This window comes from Cryptomeria japonica, chromosome 7 (assembly GCF_030272615.1).
Source record: "Cryptomeria japonica chromosome 7, Sugi_1.0, whole genome shotgun sequence".
Classification (NCBI taxonomy): domain Eukaryota; kingdom Viridiplantae; phylum Streptophyta; class Pinopsida; order Cupressales; family Cupressaceae; genus Cryptomeria; species Cryptomeria japonica.
The window spans coordinates 634,635,598-634,655,400 of NC_081411.1; positions in this window are offsets into that span (position 1 = coordinate 634,635,598).

Consider the following 19,803-nt stretch of genomic DNA (forward strand, 5'->3'; position numbering starts at 1 on the left):
AAAGATTAATGCATGAAATAGAAAGACAATAACATCCACAATACATAACACCAATATTTGTATGTGGAAACCTTGTAAGGGGAAAAACCATGGTGGGAAACCTTACCCACAATAAGATGATACTATTGTAGATAGTATGTGTATAAAAATGGGGTTTGCACATGCAGAAAGGCCAAGCACCTAGAGCTCACTGCTCAAACACAAATAGAAGTCACACTAACTACAATTAGATAGTTAAATCCAATAAAGATGTACTGCTCAAAATAGCATCTTTCTATGTTGGATTCAGTACTAGTGTAGTTCTGATTGTCTTCACAAAATCATTCTTCAACCTTCAAATGATATCTGCATGTAAAACTCAGCTTATTCTCGCATATACTGAATTATTTCTTCCTTCACATTCCACACTTGATCTTACAAATAAGATCTTACATTTATACCATAACCTAAGACCAATTTTAGTAGGTCGGCTCTAATAGATATTACAATAAAACATTTTACAAATAAATCAATAATCAATGCAATAACTGATTCAACATGTCGGCTTGATGCATTTACAACAATAATAAATCATCTCCAAAGCATGTCGTGCTAATCTAGAATAGATAAGCCTGTCGGTGCTTATCCTGGACCTATTTGTTGGTAATAGCAAATATGCAAACATGAATATACCAATGAAAAAATCTCAAGACAAAGTGTCCAAACGATGTCTTCAACATAACCAGGTGTTTTCCATATCATTCCAAGTATCGGTGAACATTATATCTTGCTGGTGTACTAGATACCGGTGATTGTGCATAAGTCACTTGCTTGCTGATGAACATTGTCAATTCTTCAAAGTGTCAAAGTTGATAAGTGTTAATAGGTGTTGACATCAATGACAAAACCATATTAACATAACCAAAATACCAACAGTGTATACAGCTAAAAATGGTCTGAATATAATTAATTAAATAATCAATTATTTAATTAATCCCCCTTCCCAAATTTAGTTGAATTCATTAGCAATTTAATTAAATTCTCCCATTCATTTGAATAGTCCCCTTTGATTAATTAATCTGAATTAATTAATCTTCCCCCCATTTAATTCATTCCTTCTAATACCCTAATTAATTAAAACAAATCAATTTATGAGTTGTTGAAAGTTAATTAGCCTTTTCCTATTATTTGAATTTTTGAATTCAAATTACCCACATGCCTCCTAACTTCTAACCACCTAACCTAACCATCCCCTAACCTATCCCATTCCACCTAACCTTGGTTTTAACTAACCCTATCCTATCTTGCACATCCTAACCTCCTTATCCTAACCTCCTATAGTGTGGATATTCTCCCCTTGAGACACATGGAACTTATGCCACATGTCTCCTCCCTTGGACACTTTCCCTCTTATGAGCAAGGCTCCTTGACACTTGTCACCACATACATGACAAGTATCCCTTCCTCCAACCTCTTCTCCAACCTCCTCCAATTTTACCCTTGATATCTTTAGACTCAATCTTGACCGTTGATTCCTGGGACCTCACCCCTGGCCTTGGAAATCCAATAAATATCCCCCATTTTGGAGCAAAAAGGATCCCATATCATATCATTTTAGGAATTATTACAATAGGCATATCCATTTTATCATATCATTTAAGAATTCTTATTATAGGCAATTTCATCTTAGGTCTAGCTTAATTTGATCATATTCTAGCATAATTGTTGAATCATGTAGCTTAATCAGTCTCTTTTCCAGCTTAATTGCATCATTATCATAGCTTAATCATGCATATTATTATCTCAATTAGACTCTTGGATCAATCTATCATAATCAATCTCATCTAGCTTGCATATCATATCATTTGAAATCCTCTATCTAGGTGTATTCAAGTCACTGGGATTGCTAATCCAGATCTGAGAGAAAATTCATACTCAAATCTCTTAGAAGGCAATAGGTCACTTTGTCATGGTTTATCTTTCATTTGCTTTTAATTTGCTAACCATGCTTGTAATAATCTATTTAGTATTTGTGTTGCAGCTGCAGGTACCCTACTTCACACACATGACATTTTGGCACCCACCATGGGGCAGGAAATCTAATTTCTTGGCCTCTCTCATCATCACATACTGAATCTCACAAGTTTATGGTCGGGTCTATTTCAGATTCTCTTATAAGTACCTTTACAGTGTTGTACGAGTTTCTTTGTGCACTCATACAGGTATGTGAGAATACTAGTACGAATTTATTCTTCTGTGTTTTCAAAACAAATTGCATTTTAGGGTTTTCATGCTTCAATGGATATTACTAATGCTAACCCTAGTCTGTTTGTGATTTTTCTAGCAGTGTAACTGATTTTTTGCAGGATGATTGTAGAAGATTATGCTTGTCAAAGCTTCATTTCATTAAAATAACTTAACAAAACTTTATGTCTTCTTTAAGTTTTCTAGGCACACTTATTTTGCTAATGGTAAATGAACATCTTGTTTTCTATGTCTGAGAAGTTGTCTAAAAGGTAGGAGAGTATGCTCTTGTCCATTTGGACAATTAGAAATCTCAACCCTTGAAGTGCTTCTATGTTTGAGATTTGATTACCTTTAGCAGGCCTGTCATAGTGGGAAAAACCAATCATCCTATGAGAGCAACCCAAGTGAGTACAACTAGACCTAAGCTTTCCGAATCACTCTAAAAAATAGGCCTCTCAGGATTAAAGTCTTGGAGGATGGGATTATTTAATTTTTCTCTTTTGAGATCTCTCATATCATACATTTAGTAGGGCCCCACAGTCTCAATCATGCTTGTGTGACTACTTCTTTTTTCGGTACCTTGTTGGGCTATAGGCTTCAATCGCGCTTGCACAAATGCAAGGGGTAATTTCAAATGAAAACCCTTACTATGAACCCTAAGATAGAAGCTACCTGATTCACCTTCGAAAGGGGATAATCTTTGTGCAAGAGAGATAGTAACTCTCTTGAGACACTTGTCGTGCCCCCATTAGCATTTGGAGTCGGATAATACGACGTTGAGAATCACTACATGAGACTCAGCGGTTTTATTCTGATTAGCTATTGGGTGTGTACCTAAGTTTGCAAGTAAAGGTTTTCTCTCTCAACCAACTTTCTTAGGATTTAGCATGTTGTGCTTGAGGTCACTTGTCATATCATGTGTTTGCTATGTCTTCATCCCTGAAATAGATAATCAGACATCTAAAAACTAGAAAACAGAATCAAAACATCAAACTTCATTGATAAAAAATATGTCCAAATAAAATTTTGTCTCTTTTATGTCCTTAGTCATACAAGTTTTCTAGTTTGTCATACGGGAAATCTAGTTTATCATCTAGATTAGTGACAATTGTCGTATGAGTTAGTTTAGGAGAAGTTTTTTTGTTATCTTTTGTCATCTAGTTCTATGGTAAGTGTCATACGAGTTTAGGCCTTTGTCATGCGATATTTGTATTTTATCGTTTGGTCCTGTCTAAATTGTCGTCTGGGACTGTATAAACTATTGTACAAATTTATGTCTTTGTCAGTCTAGAGCTATCTTCTTACATGTCTTTTTCAGATTTGTCATGTTTGCTTGGTCAATTTCAGTGAGCATAAACACCTGATATTTGTCATTTTGTGCTTAGGTTGTCTTCTTGGTTCTCTTTGTCAAGTTATCTTCTATCAAATCGGATTCTATAACTAGACACCCTCAATATTTTCAAGTATTCACCTTCAACAAGTTCAAGATCTAACATGTCAAAGTGCATTATCACCTTCTTTGATAAATTGATCACTCAAACATAGTTTTTTATCAGGATCTATCATCCTCTATCATGAAACTACAATGTTTGGTCAAGATAACCTTTTCCCATATCATAGGATATATCATTCCTATTGGATTTGGTTTTATCAAAATCATCATCATTGCACTCCAAAACCAAAGATCGAAAAACTTTCAAACTTTCAAACACTTGAATTATCTTTTCATGTCATATCACTCTATCATATGTACATTGATAATTGGTCATTTATTCAAACACCTCATAGACAATCGAATCCTTACACAATATCCAACACATGTGTATGTGCATTTTAACTAGAGGGAAGAGATGAAAGATCGCAGAAATGGAAATCAAAACATTTGAAATAACTAAAAAATTATAGGAATAGGGAACACGAAAACAAAATACAAGAAGAAGGAGAAATAATAAAACAACATCTCAGAGAAATCAAACAAGATCCTAAATTTGATAAATTTATGGCGAAAATATTGGAGGGAGAAAAAGAAAAATACTTCCTAATGTTAGCAAAATCTGGTGCTACACTCCCCCAAGATTTTGATGTGAGCAAATTAGGACAAAAGAGAAGTGACCCTTTCCATGATAATGAATGACATGAGGATATTTTTAGTCAGAAAAAGGATGATGCATCAATTCCTGATAACACAAGAACTAATGAGGATACTTCCATTCCCAAAAAGGATGACGTAGAAATTCTCAACCATGTCAAATCTAATGAGGACACAAGAAAGATTCAAGATGACATAAGAAGAGATCAAGATAATGCTAGAATGAAAACTCATAGTTTTACAAGAACAAATCATTTTGATAATCCTATCATAGCTCTTACACAACAAATACAAATGTTGCAAACACAGATTCAATATATATAGAGAGGAACTATTAGAAGATACCCGCTTCAAAAAATCTGTCCTTACCCATGCGATAGAAATCTAAACATGATACCATATCCTATAGGTTGTGAAACTCCTTGATATGATAAATATAATGGAAGCATTGGTCCCCAAGATCATATACGAGAATTTTGCACGATGAGTATGGAAATTTCACCTGAGGATACATACCTGATGAGATTATTTCTAAAGAGCTTAAGTGGACTAGCTATGGAATGGTTCTCCAAACTTCCACCTAGAATTAGATCATTCACAGAATTGGTGGATAACTTTGTTTCACAATACTCACAACATTAAACATGAGGTCACAATGCTAGATCTATGTAATACTAAACAAAAGAGTGGAGAACCTTTCATGACGTTTCTACAGAGATGGAAATTGTTAGCTTCATGATATCCTCGAACGGTGCTAGAATATGAGAAAATAGGCATATTTATTGACAACCTAAATGGACAAATGAGCTATTATCTAAAAATACAATTCCATCAAAATTTTGAAAAGATAATTGATAATGGAATCATAATGGAAGAAGATATGGTAAAGAAGGGTGAGTTAAAGCTATACAAAGAAGGGGTTAATCCTCCTAATAACAATGTTAGGAACAATAATAATGATAAGCCTAAATTTTGGAATAGAAATCAAAATGTTGTTAATGATGGGATAGTAGATAACAACAATATAAAACCAAAACAACTAGTTTTCAGTTTATCCAGTCACTTAGCAACAACTCAACCAAACAACAATCACCAAAACTCAACTTTCAACAATTTCTTTCGAAGGAAATTTACAAACATTGGTGAACCACTTGGGTCAACACTAAAGACACTTCTCGCAAAAAAATTGATTACTTTTCCAGAAGGAAGGAACTTCGAACCTCAAGTAAAACCCTCTTGGTGGAATGACAACCACTATTGCAATTTTCATCGAAACAAAGGACATCACATAGATAATTGTTAGCAGTTGAAGCATGTCATCCAGGATTTGATTGATAATAGAGTAATAACTGTGGATGGACATACAACAAACAAATCTCATACAACTTTCAAAACTCTATTACCAGACTATGAGAAGGCTGAATCATCAGCAACACATAATGGTAATGGTAAAGCAAAGGTAAACTATGCTCATACATATGATAATGTGGTAAATATGATTATAGTTAAAGAAAAAAAACATCAAGAACCTACTCATGCTATCATAAGAAGAAAAGCTAAAGTTGTTCTGTCGGGTCCTACAACTAACACATCATCCACTACAAAACAATATAGTCTAGTGGATCAATTACAAAAACCCCCCATGTAAATATCCATCCTAGAACTTTTAAAGCTTTCACCTGCACACAAACATATTCTTGAAAGAGCATTAGTAGATACAATAGTGTTTAAAGATCTTGATGTAGATCAATTCCAAACCATGCTGGGACATCTCACAACTCCTCACTGCTTATCATTCACTAAAGAAGATGAAATGTCCTTGCAACATCCCCATAATACTCCCTTGCATATCAAAGTCTTCATTCATAAGACATGAGTTAAATGTGTCATAATAGATGGGGGATTTGACTTAAACATTTTCTCATTGAGTCTTGTCCATGCTCTAGGTTATTCAGAAGATTTCATTGATCCCCAAGAAAAGATCACCATCAAAGCATATGAAGAAGAAGAGCATTCCTCTATAGGAATTGTGATGTTACACAATAGAGTGGGACTTTTTCAGAAAGACACATCATGCCAAGTTCTCAACTTGGACTTATCATACAACATACTCTTGGGAAGACCCTAGATACATGACATACAAGTTGTTCTATCAACATATCATCAGTGCCTAAAATTTCCCTACAATGGGTAGGAAATCATGATCTCAGCAGATTCAAATCCGTTTTAGTACTATAGTAATCTAAAACCAGCTAAAGAGGTCATTGTTCCTCATAATAGGGAGGCATAATCTTCGAACACACAATCCAAAGAAAAATCATTTGCCTTAATTTTGTAAAGTATGGAAAAACAAATGCAACTAAGAGATCGAGGGAACATAGAATATTCAATATCACAACTACCACTTTCTCCTAAGTCCTATGGAAAACCATCAAACTCTACACAACAACTAATTGTGAAACATCTTCCAATATTTGATGGAGCATTTGTTAGCGTTGGGACCTTATCAGAGAAAACATAAGACAAAGATATACAATAGTGGCTATACAAGGATAAAGAAGTCCAGCAAAAGATTAACAATGTCAGAATACCTATAGAAAAGTATGGAAAAGGATTTAACATCCTTACAAAAAGGGATATACTGGAATAGGTCCTATAGGAAAAAGAAAAGAAGGTATCTCAAAACCTATCCAGCCTCATACTCACTAGGCTACAGACAAAGCAAGCTTAGGGTATGGACAAGTTGCACTACCATAAGACACATCTTCTAGCCAACAAAAAGAGGAATATGAAAATAGACAAGAACAACTTGCAATTGAAAGGGAAGAAACAACTACCAAGAAACAAGAACAAAGAAACATGAAATGGCAACAAAAGAAATCCTCAAATCAACAGGAAAAACAAACTAAAAGCACCTACCAATCAACATTAACTCTCAATCAAAACAAGCACGAACCTAGTACTAATCAAGGAGAGCTCATAGCAAGTAAACATAACTCAATCTCAGTCCAGAAGAAGTTGAATATGAAATAAGAAAAGATATAGCAAGAAAAATAGAAGAAACAAATCAAACACTATATGAACTATAGCATCCTAAAATTGTGACACTTGCAATTTCGACCGCATTTGGGTCTTCACGATGGCGACACAACACTGAACTTGAATGGAGACCCCGAAACTTGTTCATGACATCAAAAACTACATTTTTCCAGCACCCTGCCTGATCCTCCTTGCACCCTGCTGTCCCGGGAGGTGGAACCAGAGCGCCCAGTGCCTTGGTCCTTCAGGACTAGGGCGCCTAGCACCCTGGTCCCCCAGGACCATGGCACCCAGCGCCCTGGTCCTTGGCCCTATTTTGGGCCCGGTCTCCTATGGGACTTCGAGTCTTTTTGTTTGCAAATTGGAAAATAACATTTCCTGGTTGGCCTAAGGTTGGGAAAATCAGTCTATTAACCCTAATTGACAAGTATATAAACTACTTTTCCTCTCTCATTTTGGGGATGAGGCAAAAAAGGTGGAAACGATACTCAAAACATTCAAGCATTCAAGCATTCAAGCATTCAAACATTCCTTCAAGCAATTGATCATTCTAAGTCTCCATTCAAGGCTAAGTGTTGCATTCAAGACAAGGATTCAACCATTGAAGAGGAGATCACATGCTACAACATACAACATACAACAAACAACAACATCTATACCTTCGCATATAAGGATACAAACATCCTTACAACAAGGTACTAGTACTTGTTTTACATTACAGTCATTTACATTTACAACATTTCTCATTTCTTGGTTAATTCCAAAATAGGGGTTTGACCTAAGGGCAAACCCCTAATCCCTAACCCCCCAATCATCTTCTCTTTTCTCTATGTAGGTTGCAGGTACACGTCTGAAATTGAAGATCTGGAATCCTTGTGCAGAGACGAACAGATCCCCCTTCGTTTCGCGGATTTTTCAGAGGACCGTGTGCACGTCGGGCGCCATCGTCCCATCAACTTTTGCTCAAATTTGCAGGACAGCGCCGTCTCAACATTTTACTACTAATTCCAGGTCCACAACTTCATATCATATCCCTATCTCAGTTTATAAGCGAATCTTTCTCACTTTCTATGTATTCCTAGCTTAATCATTCTATCTACATTTCTTTACAAAAGAGGGTATCCTTGCTATCACAACCCTTGAAACTCATATAGAATCCAATCTTGCATTGTGTGGGATTGGATCTTGTGGGTTTCAACCCCTCTTTTGAATGTAAAGTCACTCCTAAGTGAAAACCATCAACCCTAGTGACTCTCCCTTCTCTCTCCTCGGAGTTGGGGAGGGGAGGACGACTAGGGTTTGATTTTTCTGCTTTACATTTTGGTGAACCCGACGTGAACATCCTTCTGATTATTCATAGTTAGATCTGAAAATTGGATTCCTTGATTACATTTCCATGTTTGATCTTTTGCAAAATTTTAGAGGTTAATTGCATAAAAACCCTAAATTTTCTTTTTAAGTAATTAAACTTGTGAAATGTTTAATTGTTAATGCTTGTTTCAGATCTGCCCTTCTATTACAAATTATCAATTCATATTTGTGCTTTAATTCTGAAAATTAAGTGGTTAAGTGTCAAAACCCTAATTTTTGAAACCCTCTTGATTCAACCTTTGTCCGACAATTTCACTGATCAAAACATCTCCAAATTGGCTGTAACTTTGGATTCCACAATAAAATCACAATATCTTTCATCCCTGAAAATTTGGAAAAAAGTTGCGAGGACCGTGTGCACCCCGAGGGCCATCGTCCCCAACATTTTTTCCGAAATTTCGGGAGCTAGATCTTATTGTATTTTTCTGCTAAAATACAAAATTTTGGTTGATTTTATCAATTTTAACACTTTCAAAATTACAGTCAAAGTTGGTCTAGCGATTGCTTGGATTGAGGCTTCTAATCATTCAAAAATTGTTGAAATTGAAATTTGTGTCAAAATTGTGTTTCTTACAGTCCTAAATCTGAAAAGTGTGTTATCATTCATTCAAAATTTCAGTGATTTATTCAAATTTTTTGCAATTTGTGACTTTTGAAATTAAGTGCTTAATTACAACAACTTTGATTTCTGCTTTCAAAATTGAATTTTGCGTGAAATTGAGTCAACTTTCAAATTTCAAAACTTGCATTGCTTTTGGTATTCCCTCTAAAATCATAAAATTCAAAATTTCAGTTTCCCTCTCTTTTTCAAAATTCAAATTTTGCATCTTTTCGACAATCTTGGTAGGGTTCAATTTTGAGATTTCAACTTTAATTTGGCCTATGTACAGATCGTAAAATCACTCAATTTTTTTAGGTTAGCTGTAAAATCATCATAACTCTCATCCCTGCAAATTTTGAAAAAAGTTGCGAGGACCATGTGCACCCCAAGCGCCACGGTCCTGGACATTTTTTTCAAAATTTCGGGAGATTGTCCTAATTGTATTTAACAGCTTAAATCTAGAAGATTGGCTGATTTTACTGAAATTTGCTACCTCTAAAATTCAAAATCTTCTCTCTTTCTTTAGTGCATGAGTTTTACAACAATAAGCCCTACTTACACTATTCTGGTTAGACGAAGCCTTAGAATTAAGTCCTTCCAAAGTTTAATTACTGAGGAGATGGAACCTAATTTGAATGGCCTTTTTAACGAGGACATGGGTAATTCCTCTAATCCTCTTAATGATGAAGAAGCTCTCCATGAGGTTTCTGTAGAACAAATTTCAAAATTGGATAACCAATTTGACGATTTTTGATAGTGGATGTCTCAAGAATACCTTGATAGTCAAGCTCTTCCTTTAATTGAGGGTCTAAAACGTATGCTTCAAAGTGATAAGAATGGAATTGATATTTTGCGTGGTATTGCACACATTGTGGATTCGAATGTGATGCCTATGAAAAGTTGTGCCGAAACTTTGGGTTATACACAACCTCCTACTCAAGTCAATCATTCTATTCCTTTGACGACTCCTATTGCTAGTATACCTACTTTTACATCAAACATAATGACTACTTCAATACAAGACATTCCTCCTATGATCACTAATCATGGGGGCAATCCTTCTTCTTCAAGTAACCCTCTTCCTTCATTCAATCCGACTTCTTCATTCATTCCTTCAATGAGTGTTCCTATTATATCCCCACAAATGAACATGACGCAAGGGGGCATTTCATTTAACCATTCCATTCCTCCTTGTAGTGTTCCTCCTGTCCAATCATCTCCTATGACTAACTATCATAGTGTCCCACCAGCTTACTCTCTACCTTCTTTCAATAACATAACACCTCCATCATAATCTAACACATCTAATATGAACTCTTCGACTGAAGCGACCATTAACAATCTTGCACAAACTGTCTCTTCTTTATAGCAACAAATTGCCTCTATGAATCAATCTAAGTTTAGTGTGCCCACATTTGATGTTGTGAGCCCACTTTCTCTTGACATTGTTCCACCTAAACATGTTGAAATTCCGCACTTGGAACTTTATAATGGTAAGGGTGATCCTCTAACACATGTTAAGACCTTTCAAACAATATGTACTGATTTTGCTTATGACCAAAGGTTGCTTGCAAAACTGTTTACTTGAACATTAAGAGACAAAGCCCTACAATGGTATTGCTTGTTGCCTTCCTATTCTATTACTTCTTTCGAACAACTTGCAAATGCTTTCATTCAACAATTTCAAAACAATATAAGTCCTAAAGTTACTTTGATTGATTTAATGCATTGTAAACAAGGTGTTAAAGAAAAAGTGACTGATTTCATTGGTAGATATAAGCCTTTGTATGCTCAAATTTCCTTTCAAGTGCCTGACAATGATATTCAAAGAATTTTTATTTCTAATTTACAAAAAGACATTAGAGAAAAACTCTTGTTTTCTGAGTTTACTTCTTTCCAACAGTTGTGCGCAACTCTTCACAATTATCAACTGTCTGTGAGTCAAATGGAACAATCACATCCTATGGCTCCGAGTGATAAGGGTGATAGTAGTCAACAACCATTTGGGAAGTTTAAACCGAACAAAGAGTGTATTAAATTCAATGAAAACATCATCAACAACAATGTGAATGCAGCATCAGGTGTGTCTCCTATTTCTAAGTTTTTCAAGAAAGAAAGAAAGTTTACTCCTTTGAATGAATCATTGCATAGTATTATGAATAAGTTATTGGAACAAAATGTGATTACTCTTCCTCCTATAAGGAAATTTGATCCTGCAAAGATTAACTCACCCTATTTTGATAACAAATCTTTTTGTCAATTTCATCGTCAACCTAGGCATGATACTGAAAAATGTTTTGCTATAAAGGGGAAAATTCAAGATTTGATTGATAATAATACTATCTCTGTTTCTGGAGTGAATGATAAAGGAAATACATCTGTAGCTTCTCCTAACCAAAATCTTCAGATTTTTACTTATCCATTGCCTTCTCATACCTCTAATGCGATTGATACTACTGATTCCTCTGTCTCACCTGATGATCTTGTGTCTATGACTCCGAATGTGATTAACTTTGTCGAGCAGCAGAAAATCCCTAAAGAACTTTCCATCACCTTTGATTCTAGTGAAACTATCAGGGCACCTGATGGTCCTTTATATATAGTTGCAAAAATTAAGAACACACCTTGTCGTGGAGTGCTTATTGATCCTTCTTGTATGGTTAATATCATTACTGAAGAATTTCTTTTTACTTTGCAATTGAATCAAGTGATCTATGATGAAACAGATGTGGTTGTGAAATTATTTGATGCATTTTCTTCTCCTGCAATTGGTTCTATTACATTACCTATTGAAGTTCATAACAAATCCCTTGATGTGAACTTTGCTATTATTCCATCTTCCGAACAATTTCATGTGAAGCTTGGCTATCCTTGGCTATCTTCCATGAAAGCTATTGCTTCTCCTATTCACAAGTGTTTGAAATTTCCCCATAATGGTGAAGTTGTTACTGTCAATCATAGTCTCTTTAAACTAGCTGAAAGAACTTCTAGCGTTCCTATTGATTACTTTTGGCCTAAACAAATCCAATCTCTTCCTCCGCGAAGTGATCATCTTTTCAAATCTTATCAAAAGTGGAAAAAAGATATGATCCTTTCTCTAAGTGAACCTAGAACACCCAAACTTGATATTCCTATCATTCTTGAGAAGGAAGTTCTTCCTTTGAAAGATAAAACTAATGTCTTTCCTCAAGAAGATTCCTCACCCATTCCTATGGATGTGACTATGCCTGTATCTAATAAACTTCCCAAAAGTAGATCTATCCCTCCTTGTCATGATGGACTTGGTCTCCTTCCAAAACCAAATATTCCTCCCTTATATGGAGCAGTTCCTCCTCCTTCCTCTTATGGAGAGAAGAGACCTTCCTCTTCTCCTATTGTTCAACCTAAGAGACCACAACCTAAACACCCAAGTGATAAGGATGAGAACATTCCTCCTCCTCAATCTTTGCAACTTCCTACTAAGACTAGACGAAATCGTTCTGCACGTGAACGTTGGTGAAAGCATCATCTTAGAGCTCAAACTTTGCAATCCCCAAAAACACCTTCAACTAGTATTATTCCATTTTCTCCTCAGCCGGAAATTGAGCCAAAATCTCCTAAACATAAGATGCATGATGGTCTTGATCTTGTGCGAGTTAAAGACCCTATTTTTATAAATCTTGATGATGATATAGATGAAAATGTTATTCATGATGAAAATGTTACTTCTCTTGCTTCTGATAGTGAATATGAACTTGTTGATATTGATAACCATTTATCTAACGAATTTTCTAAAGCACTTATCCTAGCTCCTAGACAAGAACAACGTGGCTTGGAACATGAACATAACCCTTGTTTGGATCTTGTGATAGCTCCATTTGCTGTGTTGGATGTTCCTCCTCTAGCATGTTCCCTGCCTTCCCGAAACATTGATCAGCAAGATCGGGGGGTAGATGACATGCTAGACTAGTTACATTAGCATAGCAGATTCTCTATTCCTCTCTTTTGTTACTTCTTCTATATGTTATTCTCATTCTTCTATTTGTTGTCCTTAGTGTTGTCTACTTGAGGACGATGCAAAACATTGAGATCTCTTTTGGTCTCTCTCATGTTGACTCAAAAGACACATGTGTTCCCTTCTTCTAGGTGACCTTCCTTGATTGGGGAATGAAGAACAATTATGCATACATACATATGATATACATGAATTATCATACAACATACTGACCCCGAGGAAAGCGAAGTCACCTTGTGCTTTGTGTTTTGTGTCTATTATCCTTGGGCTTATCTCACACTTGGGGGTTAAATCCTTGTTATAATGTGCTCCTTTCTCATTTCTTATATGTATCACTACCTTAAAGCAATCACCCCCAGTGAGGCATGTGCGATCACTTTAACATAGGGGGGCATACATCCCATTCATATCTTTTCAAGATACTTGAAAATTTCTTGACAAATTTAGCTTTGTCTTGAAAATTTTTGATATCTTTCTTGCATGACTCATAGTGAGGGAACCTTACTACTGACAGTCATGGTTCTCCCTCGTGATCTTCCCTTTTACTTTGTCAATCGAAGTCGTAAGATCCTTAGTCCACTGGGGGCTTGGTGTATCTTGCCTCCTTAACGTGGTGAAAGTCTTTCAATATTGTTTCCTTGTACTTTACTAGAAGTATGAGTGTACGCTTATACTCCCGCTAAAGTGGGGGCTAAATGTAGCGTCCTAAAATTGTGACACTTGCAATTTTGACCGCATTTGGGTCTTCACGATGGGGACGCAACACTGAACCTGAATGGAGACCACGAAACTTGTTCATGACATCAAAAACTACATTTTTCCAGCACCCTACCTGATCCTCCTTGCACCCTATTGTCCCGGGAGGTGGGACCAGAGCGCCCAGCACCCTGGTCCTTCAGGACTAGGGTTCCCAGTGCCCTGGTCCCCTAGGACCATGGCGCCCAGTGCCTTGGTCCCTGGCCCTATTTTGGGCCCGGTCTCCTATGGGACTTCGTGTCTTTTTGTTTGCAAATTTGAAAATAACATTTCCTGGTCAGCCTAAGGTCGGGAAAATCAGTCTATTAACCCTAATTGACAAGTATATAAACTACTTTTCCTCTCTCATTTTGGGGATGAGGCAAAAAAGGTGGAAACGATACTCAAAACATTCAAGCATTCAAGCATTCAAGCATTCAAACATTCCTTCAAGCAATTGATCATTCTAAGTCTCCATTCAAGGCTAAGTGTTGCATTCAAGACAAGGATTCAACCATTGAAGAGGAGATCACATGCTACAACATACAACATACAACAAACAACAACATCTATACCTTCGCATATAAGGATACAAACATCCTTACAACAAGGTACTAGTACTTGTTTTACATTACAGTCATTTACATTTACAGCATTTCTCATTTCTTGGTTAATTCCAAAACCGAGGTTTGACCTAAGGGCAAACCCCTAATCCCTAACCCCCCAATCATCTTCGCTTTTCTGTGTGTAGGTTGCAGGTACGCGGCTGAAATTGAAGATCTGGAATCCTTGTGCAGAGACGAACAGATCCCCCTTAGTTTTGCGGATTTTTCGGAGGACCATGTGCACGCCGGGCGCCATCGTCCCGTCAACTTTTGCTCAAATTTGCAGGACAATGTCATCTTGACATTTTACTGCTAATTCCATGTCCGCAACTTCATATCATATCCCTATCTCAGTTTATAAGCAAATCTTTCTCACTTTCTATTTATTCCTAGCTTAATCATTCTATCTACATTTCTTTACAAAAGAGGGTATCCTTGCTATCACAACCCTTGAAACTCATATAGAATCCAATCTTGCATTACGTGGGATTGGATCTTGTGGGTTTCAACCCCTCTTTTGAATGTAAAGTCACTCCTAAGTGAAAACCATCAACCCTAGTGACTCTCCCTTCTCTCTCCTCGGAGTTGGGGAGGGGAGGACGACTAGGGTTCGATTTTTCCGCTTTACATGAACAAATCTATAGATTGCAAGCTGCAAGTGAGACAAATTCTAATGAATGGGAATGGGATTCTTATCACTCTGAAGAATCAATTGAAGAAAATTTCTTTGAAGAAGATGTAGGAGTTGATGTAGTTCACACGTATGCAGGGTAAACCTTAGGAACTAGCCCACTTGAATTAGAATCACATTTGGTTGACTTGGACTTAATCAAGGATGATCAGGAGCTCCTTGCACAAGGTCATTCTGATGAGAGTATAGTTCTAGACATTGACATACATATCAAAAACTTTGGAATCTCTATCATGACCCTTGATACCCTTGAATCATCTCAACTTGATGACCCCTTACCTCTAATCCAACCTAAACTTATTGATTAGGAAAATGAAACACATACTACCATTGATACCTTTTCTAATGACCATGCCATATCTATATATCTTAATGCAATTGAAACTACAACAAATTTCACTAGGAATTTCAACAACACATCTTCCAATCAAGTGGGTGCCAAATCTCCCTGTTGCAAAAGTGAAAATAAAGAAAACAATATTAGGTCTAATGCTGAAAACCATTTATTGGCAACATTAGACCAGAAAAAATTAAAAAGAAAGGACGCATCTAACGATGAAAACTTCCTCAAGGCACCAGAAGATGGGAGATTTAACACTTTACCTATGCACTATCAAGAAAGGTCATCTATTTTGATCAAACCAATAGAGGTAGTTAACATTGGCACAACAGAGCAACCAAAGATTCTACATCCAGTAACTTCTCTGTCAGAACAAGAAATGCAACAATATATGAAATTCTTCAAACAGTGGCAAATCAATTTTGCCTGGTCATATGTAGACATGCCAGGATTGGATCTAGAGCCTATTATGCATCACTTAAATGTTATTCTAAGAGCCAAACCAGTTAAACAAAAATTAAGGAAGATGCATCCTCATATTGCCCTTCTAGTCAAAGCAAAACTAAAGAAATTACTGGATGTCGGATTCATCAGACCTATCACATATCCTCAATGGGAATCAAATATCATTCCTATGTCCAAACCAGATAAAAGTATTAGAATATGCATAGACTTCAAAGATCTTAATAATGCATGTCCAAAGGATGACTTTCCTTTACCTAAACTTGACATCATTATGGATTTAACTACTGGACACTCCATTTTTTCTTTGGATACAATTAGATTAAAATAGCACCTGAAGATCAAGAAAAGCCAACTTTCACATGTCCATGGAGTACTTTCTACTGGAACATCATGCATTTTGGACTAAAAAATGTAGGTACTACATATCAAAGAGCTATGACAAAAATATTCCATTACATGATGCATACATTAATGGAAAATTATATGTATGACATATTGGCCAAATCATACGATAGAGAAGACCATATAGGAATACTGGAAAAGATCTTTGACAGGTTAGAATAGTATAAGCTATGACTCAATCCCAAGAAATGTGCCTTTGGTATCACTTCAGGCAAGCTATTGGGATACATTGTTTCAGCCAGGGGTATCAATTTAGATCCAACTAAGGTCAAAGAAATAATGGAAAAGGCATCTCCCTAGAATATTAGTCAACTAAGATCACTCCAAGGTAGACTACAGTCAATCAAAAGATTTGTTGCTCAACTAGCAGATAAGTGCCAACCATTTACTCATCTATTGCATAAAAATGTTAATTTCAAGTGGGACCATCAATGTGAGGTTGCATTCAATAAGATCAAGACCTATCTCATGCAACCACTGAAGTATCATTAGGAGTTTTGCTCGCACAACATGATAATGAAGGAAAACAATGAGCCATTTACTACATCACCAGAAAATTAGTGGGATACGAGCTCAACTATTCACCAATAGAAAAAGCATTCTAGGCAGTAGTTTTTGCTTCTCAAAAATTAAGACACTATCTACTATCTCACTCCATCAAGTTGATTGCTAAAATCGATCCATTGAAGTATTATCTTAGCAAGACGACATTGACAGGAAGACTAGCAAACTGGATCATGATCCTAAGAGAGTTTGATATTGAGTATGTTAACAAAAAAGCTATCAAGGGGCAAGTCATTTCTATTCATATCCCCATCAACAAGCTATTCATATCCCTAAGGATGAATACTAGGATCATTAGGGTGTCTTAGTGTGTCTTGTGTTTCATGCATGCAAATAAACCCCACCATGTAAGTCCATGTCACCAATTAGGCAATTTCAAAAGCGAATTGGGACAATATGGTAAAAAGGCGTAATAGATGGTCTAGATTTGTGTTTTATAGGTTTTAGAAATGTTTCATGTGTTTTTGGTTGATCCATGTATGTTGATTCCAACCCTAGCCAATATGACAACTTTTTGTGCAAAATTACAAAAATTCAACTTTTGTAAAATGCAACTTTTGAGTGCAAAAGTGTAACTTTTTGAAATTTGGTTGGGGGAAGCCTTTCAATAGCTCCAACCTACTCCAAATTTGGTGGGAAACCATTTGAGATTTTTATAAACCTTTTGGACATGATTCTCAAGGTTAGTTGTTGTTGTGGTTTGAATTGATGACGCAATAAAATATTGAAATACTGAAGTTTTCCCAGAAATTCCAAGTTTGCAAAGATTCTACATCATTGACTGACTTCAATGTAACAACACCATTCATGGAGTAGATAGGGGAATGAGGTATATTTATTTTGGTGGTGGTCTTAGGTCTTAACTATTCTGCAGTAAAGAGAACCCTCCATTCTTCTAACTCTAACCCAGAAATTGAGGCTTAGGAGAGGGTTTTGAACAAAAATGGTCTTATCTTGCACTCTTGTCCATTAGAAGACTCTTCCTTTCAAAGGATGCAGTATACACCTCTATACTTAAGTTTTTTCATGGTCTATTGCAGGGGAAAAAATTTTGTTTGGAGAAAAGAGCAGGTTTAGGTAGGCATCTCTATGTGACTACCTAGGGCAAGATTTGGGATAGTCATCATAAGTTGTCATAGCAGTGGCTTCCAGGCATGAAACTCTAGAATTAGAGGATTATCACTATTCCCCACATTTCCATAAAGTTTATTTTTCATTTGGTGTACCGGTAGAGGTAGTTGCTTTGGAAAAAAGGGCTAATTGCCCGTATTAGGTCTCTTGGCCTCTAAAGGGAATTGACCTTGTAATTGCAGATTTGGCCAAAGAATTTTGGGAATCCATACAACTTCAAAAAGGGTGTCTTAAATGATATTTTTTTTGTATGGGTGTGTGGGACATTTTTGAGTTAAGCTTCATTCTATCACCAAATAGGGCTACAAGCCAAGGGGGTAGGTTTCCAAATGAGATATAAGGAATTGGTGCCCAAAACCAAAACTAGTATTTGGAAGAGTTATTAGATGTCATGTATTGGCTAATTCCAAAATCCATAAGAGTAGGAGTTACCGGTAAGGCTTTTTTGAGAAAGAAAAGCCTTTTGCTCATCTTGAGTAGACCCAAGCCTAGTGAATGTGTGTGTAATTTCATCCAAGGTGTGGATTCCTTCCTTGCAAGACCCTTGTGATCATTTGAGGGGTCATTAGTCCAACCTTGTTTGGGCTTGTCCTTAGGTGTGTGGGTAGGCCTCTACATTAGGGGGTGAATCCATTGTCAACAAATTAAAATGCAAAACATTTTATTCCAACTTAAAACTTAGTGTCGGTAAAACAAACTTAATGTCGGTAAAATAGATTAACAGTTATAGCAGTACAGGTATAACTTAATGTATAAAACAGAAAGAGAAACAACATCCACAACACATGACATGAAGATTTTGATGTGGAAACCCTGTAAGGGAAAAAACCATGATGGGATACCTTACCCACAATCAGATTATACTACAACAAATAGTAAATGAATACAATAATGGGATCTACAAATGCAAAAAGGCCAACCGCCTAGAGCTCACTGCTCAATCACATGCATTGAGATAAAAAAACATTCATATCTCAGAGTGCATTAAATGAATTTCTACTCTCATAATTCATGGAAGTCTTATTGTTTAACCTACAGTATGCTATTCTATGCCCAAATTTATTACACCGGTAACAATAACCATGAAAATTTGGTACATATCGGTTGGGATGTCTTGGTCCTGAATGGAACTATCTTATTGGGGGTCTTTCATTCATGTTGTTGAATCTGGTGAAACCTTCACAATCAATTCTAGCATTCCTCCTTAGATTTGCAAATTTGTGCATGAAATGTGACCTTCGGTTCAGTTTTGTATACTGGTTTGGATGTCAATTTCCAATAGCATCTGCATATGTCTTCTTATTGGTTTCCTTGCCTATAGTGAATGTCTTCTTTTCTTCACCTTCACTTGAAGAAGTGAACATTATCTCTTTGTCAAATTTACCTTTTTGGGTTGAATCTTGACCAACTTCAAAGCCTAAACCACCTGTGTCTTTGGATTTCTTTTGTTTTCTTAACATCTTATCCAAAGCCTCAATGATTCCTTCATACTTGCTTCTTATTTTTATTTCTTCCTTGCTTTCTTCAAGCTCCTTTCTGAGCTTCATTAT